Genomic DNA, 5763 nt, shown 5'->3' on the forward strand with positions numbered 1-5763 from the left:
CGCCGCGTGGCCGGAAGGTGGCGGGTCTCCACGCCCAGGTCGCCAGCGCTTCCTCGTCCCGGCCGGCCGGCGACCTTCCGGGCTGGCGCACGAGCGGCCGCGCGCGGGCCGCCCGCCCCCTGTGCCGTAGCGGCGCTTGGGTTTCGCCCTTGGCTTCCATCTGGCGCCCGCGAACGAGCGCCGAGGCCGCTGGGCCGGCACCTGCACGGTCGCCCCGCCGCCCCGGGTCCTCGGACGGCACGGCTGGTGGCCGCGCCCAGGCCTCCGACTTCTTCGAAACCGCTGCAGTTTCAGATCTCGGGATCTGAGGGTCGTTTCAGCGGTTGCTGGCGAGGGTTTGGGGTTTTTCCCCCTCACTCTTCGGGGCAGGACTGAGGGGAAGCGGTTTGGGCCCCTGGAGCGGGCCTGCGACGTCGCCGGAGCAGCTTCACCGTTCCTCGCGGGAGGGGTTTGTTGGCAGGCAGCGAGCCGGGTCGGGCGGGGAGGCGCTGCCCTCGAGGCACAAACGCCTCGAAGCTGCATTTGCATAAGCGCTGGGCTTGGCCGGCTTCGTTTCCTACGCCAGGCGTGGGGAAGAGCCTGAGGCGCGTGCTGAACGGAAGCCTGTTCCCCCTTCCCAGCCCCACCACTGTGCACACGCCTTCCTGGTGCTCCCCGTAACGCTTGCCGGCTATACAATTGTGCATATTTCGTTAACGATTGTTAGAAAGATCCGAGAAACTGGGTGCAGGTCAATAGGGAAGACCTGGGGTGACATTTCTGAAGGCAGCTGCTCCAAGGAACGAAATCTGATTTTCTTGAACTTTCTTATTCTCTTCAGACGTCTAGGCCCGCAGTCGCTGGAACATTGGTTACACGGCAGAGAATGAGGAATGGACCCCTTTCTGTTTCACACGTGGGGCTTGAGGATACCGTCAGGACTCCGTAAATAATGGCTACTGTAGCAATCCTGAGTTCCGATCAGCACATTCCAGATCTGAGCCTCGAATCCAAACAAAAGCTTGTTAACTGTATTCCTTTAGCCTAACAGAGGAAGGGTGATCAGGATAAACAGTTGGTTCTGTCTAATCTCTCACTACAGCACGCACATCATTCTTCATCTCCATGGCCCATACTGTAGATCCAATAGTTAAATTATGTACTGCCTTCAGTGGATGCCGGGAAAGCAAAGCGGAAAAATTCCTCATCATTAACTATAGATGTTTTCTTTTCTTTTCTTTTCTTTTTTTTGCCTTGATAAGACTCAGGCTGGAAAGAGCTACATAGATTAAGATGGTGATTTTTAATGTCAAGTTAACCTGACTTGGCTGTCTCGTTGCCACTAAAGTTTATTATATGCTGAGCCCCTGGTTCCCCTCCCCCTCCCAAATCCACTGCTGGGTCCGGGTCACACTCATGTATAATCTTTGAGCCTTCATAGATCCGTTTCTCTTCTTACCAACCTCCAACCTATACGTCACCAGTTGCTGCTGGTGCTTCAAGCACAACATCGTTAAGCTTTCTTCCTTCCTCTGCTCTGTAAAGACTGTCATACATAATTTAGTTACTTCTCATCATTCTCCACTTTGGTCAACTCACACACTCCCCTCTGCCATAAATTCAGGATCCTGCTTGCTGCAAACACATTACCCTGAATGTTCCTGCATTTCACTGAAAGTCTCTCATCTTATTAGATGACATCATTCATAATACAGGAAACCCCCCTGATTCATGGTCTCACAACTTGAGGTTTCAGTTGTTCTACCCCCACAGCGAACCCGGGCAGCCCAGGAGGGGAAAAAACGCCTTCCTCGGTTTATCTGGCTCATTAACACCCCGTAACTCCAAGTGTAACTGTGGGTGTTAAAGCTCTCCTGTTAATACCTGTATTCTGGTTTATAGTTAAAGATCTTTCTCCACCCACCACAGATACAGAAGCTTGCTATGTTTTCAGCCACATCAGTTGTGAGCAGAGGGGACTTCACAGGGGGTGAAGACGATCAGCTGTGTGAAGGACTTACTGCCACAGGCTTCGGCTCGGCGCCTCTACTTACCAGCCTGCAGGTTATCTGCGTCTGGTCTGTAGCACAATCTGGAATATATTCAGTACCTTGAAGGTGGCAGATCCAGGTTAAAAAGACAGAAGTCAAAGTAAGAGCCTTCTAGGGTGACCTCACATGGGGCTTTGATGGTATTCATAGATGTCTGCTCTATCAAGATACCACTCACCACCTCTCCCATCACCTCTGTTACCCAGGAAAGGATGTGATTTGCAACCCAGAAACAGAGGCAGGAAGTCTGGAAAGTCACCAATCTGTGGGTATCTAATTTGTCATGTGAAAAAGGGCACAGGCCTCGGGGTCTAACCAGACCTTGATCTCCAGGTCCACTTCTTAATACCCAAATGACCTTCAGAGTCCTTTGTTTCCTCATCTGTAAAATCAACAACATTCACGCATTCGATCGTTTTTTATTAATTCTCTATGCGCTACGTGCTGTGAATCCCAGCGACGAACAAGATAAACCCGTGTTCTTGCCCTCCTAGAGCTTAGCACCACTGCTGCCCTGCCCCAAATAAATGCTGAATCAAAGAGCCTCATTGCTGGCTTAGTTGACGCAATAAATGCTGTCATGAGATAACTCGCCTGTCGGAATATCTTTGTTCTTAGTCCCGTGATTGTCAAGACCAAAACCTTCTTTCCATAGCTCAAACAGCTGCCCTTAGGGGCAAAGGACCACTTTCACTTTTTTATTTTTATTTCACTTTCACTTTTTAAAAAAGAAATCTTTGTTTATGTTTCCATGCAGCAGTCCCAACTAGACTGTTTAAACCTTAAGTAAGGGGATGAGTGGACCAGAAAAGAAGTCAATGTAAATTCTAAAAAAAAAAAATATGGTCTTGTCAATAGATACATTTTTATACGTGTATTAGAGCAAGGAGTCAGTTATTCATGTTTAATGAAAGTCAGACAGACTGCACACTGACAGAACGTTCCTATCCCCGAAACGTCAGGATCTGGGTTATGAGCTGAGGCCCCCAATTATCTTCAAAATGATAACAAAAATCAGTGAAGAAGTGTTAACTCGGCGTGTCCGCAGAGCTGGCTGCTTTGCGATGGTATATCAATAAATGCTGCTGACTAAATAAAAGAATTAATAGGCAATAATTGCTTTACGCCCAATTTTTTGGAGCATCCCATGTGTCAAGAGAAGGCTTCCTCTGTAAACTCTATTGTACCTCTCTATCTGCTTCCTTTTTCTCCTTGCACTTGATGGACCTGGAAAGACATTTAATGAGTAAGACACTGGAGCTGGTTGGGTCGGGAGCCGAGGGTGAGCTAAGCTGTTTTCAAGACATGCGGTATCTCAGTCCTTGGATTTGAATCTTGGCCTAAAGTAACCAACCATCTCCAGGACCGGAATGGAAGGCAGCTGGGAGGCGTCTGCGGTATGTCAGTTCTCCCCATGATTTGCTTTTCCGCTACAGGGCTGAACTTGCAGCCTCTTTCATACATAACTGGTTGAAGCTGATGGAAATTACATGTCTTATCACTTCTTAAAAGAAAAAAAAAATATAAAATGTAGATCTAAAAGAAATGGGCAATTTTCTTGTACCACTTTATATTTCTGTGTAAGTTACCACATGCCAATCATTCTTACTTTTTAAAATTCAAATTTGTCAAGCAGCATGTAGGCTTTCAGTGTTGTACAAGAAAAGATAATGCTTCGTGCGGAACAGTCACTTATGTTAGTTCTGCAAACGTGCCTACCAAAAGAGAATTTAGCAGATTGCTGGTTTTGTAGAAATATTAACGATCTCATTAAATTACCCCCTCTACTCTGGGGTCACCATGGAAAGGTAATGAACAAGGTATTACGGTTCTGGATAGAGAATTCTTTATTGACATCAAAGTCCCCACTCATTTTGTAGTGTGTATTTTCACTGATGTAACAAGGTGAGCGCCCAAGAACCACTGTAAATGAAAGCCCCTGTGTAAACCGTATTGGGAAGTTAATGGCTATCATAGTCTGCTTGACATGTTGTACCTTCCGTCAGCTCACTGGAGCGCTCACTGCGGGTAAACGTCTAAAATGAGAAAGCAAGAATCAAATGGGTATTTTAGTACGGCTGCTCACTACGTACGTGTATGTTGAGGGTGACATCTGTGGTCTTGCTATGACAACAGCAATCAATGCCATGAGGTGAAAAGTCAGCTGCTACAGGCACAAACAAACCAAATACGGAAGGAAGCCTATCCTATTTGAGTAACTACTGTCACTGTTCACAGTAAGGAATTCTAAGCTTTGATGCAGGAGGTGATGGAGAACAACATGGCAGTGACCAGGTCAAAGTCTTCAAAAGCCCCTTTTGGACCAACCTCTCTCTGCTGCAGTGTTTGACTGACAACCGGAGATGGTGCCAGGTGTCAGCCACAGAGCTAGTAATGCTGTCTTCGAATTAGCCCTGGACTGAGTTAAATATCAACGAAAAGGAGTGGAAGGATACCTGTGAAAGCATCCTTATGAGAACGGGAGAGATTTAGTAGTTTGGTGGTTCCCATAGCCACTATCCTGCAAGAAAAATCAATATCTATACAGTGTTAGAATCACACCAAGGGGTCCTGGAGCTGAGCCATGTCACTGAAGAACAAACTCGGATTCATTAGAGCAGCAAGTCAGGATGTAGTGGCAGGTGAAGCACAAATACAACCTGGGCTCTTTTGTCCGAAACCCAAGAAGATGATCTTCTTTCAGGGTCCAAGTATATTTTAAAAGCACAGAATTTACAAAGCTGGAAGTGACCTTAGCAATCACTGAGTCCAGCCCCTTCTTTTTACAGATGAGGAAATAGAGGCCCAGAAAGATGAGTTGGCTTTGCTCCCATTCACATAGCTGATCTGGTGAGATCTCCTCCAGGTACCACACTGCCCATCCCGAGTCTTAGAGTCAGTCGCAGCTGTTCATTCGGAGCCTCTGTGGAAGGCACTCTGCTGAGCCTCCCAGGAGCATAAAGAAAGCTGAGCCAGCTTCCTCCAGTTCTGTGCCAGAGAGAAAACTGCCTAAGAGTCTGACTCAATAGTTAAGTCGCGGTGTGAGATGACAAGAAAGAGAGCTGTCCAGGGAGCCCCCGGTGCTCCAGTGGTTGAGACTGCGCTCCCAGTGCAGGGGCATGGCTTCGATCCCTGGTCGGGAAACTAGGATCCTGCATGCCACACGGCGCGGCCAAAAAAACAAAAAACCAATCAATTTAAAAGAGCTGTTCAACGTAGAACATGATTTGTTGTGTGTGTCTTCTACCGAAAACTAGTCCTTTCTGCCCACCCAGGAGGTAGCTTATAGACACAGGGGTCCCCTGCTCCCTTTGTCGCTGCTGCCATTAAGTGCAATATTCTGTTTATAACCCAGTTTCTGTTTTGGAAGAAGTGCAAGATATACAAGATGCAAAGAACAAAAGCCTGCACAGACATACAGGATCATACGCATTTCAACCTTGAGCATTAGAAGTTGCTTTAACCGTAGCCCTTCATAACCTGGGGAAAAGATCCCATCTGAAGAAATCGGATTGTGTTTCTAGAGCTGTGCTTAAGCTCACACAAGGAGGAGTGCATGCCCTCTTTTTGTATTCACTGAATATTAAATGTTACTATGTCCTTGACATAATCAGAGCCCCCTGAGAACCATGGAGTTTTGGGCAAATAAATATATAACGCACACATATGGGGTCTTTCTGCTTTGTACTTTTAACTCAACGCGTGTTGAAATCCCAGGGATAACATTACCTTT

The 5763-nt window shown here is 47.1% G+C and overlaps 1 long non-coding RNA gene across 1 annotated transcript; it reads left to right on the forward strand.

Moving 5' to 3' along the window:
• The first annotated feature begins 73 nt into the window (after positions 1 to 73).
• On the forward strand, positions 74 to 2557 carry LOC132512645 (uncharacterized). The gene is made up of 3 exons (XR_009538251.1): positions 74 to 335; positions 821 to 913; positions 1909 to 2557. It is a non-coding gene; the product is annotated as an uncharacterized LOC132512645 (long non-coding RNA).
• Positions 2558 to 5763: the final 3206 nt, after the last annotated feature.

This window comes from Lagenorhynchus albirostris, chromosome 21 (assembly GCF_949774975.1).
Source record: "Lagenorhynchus albirostris chromosome 21, mLagAlb1.1, whole genome shotgun sequence".
Taxonomy (NCBI): Eukaryota; Metazoa; Chordata; class Mammalia; order Artiodactyla; family Delphinidae; genus Lagenorhynchus; species Lagenorhynchus albirostris.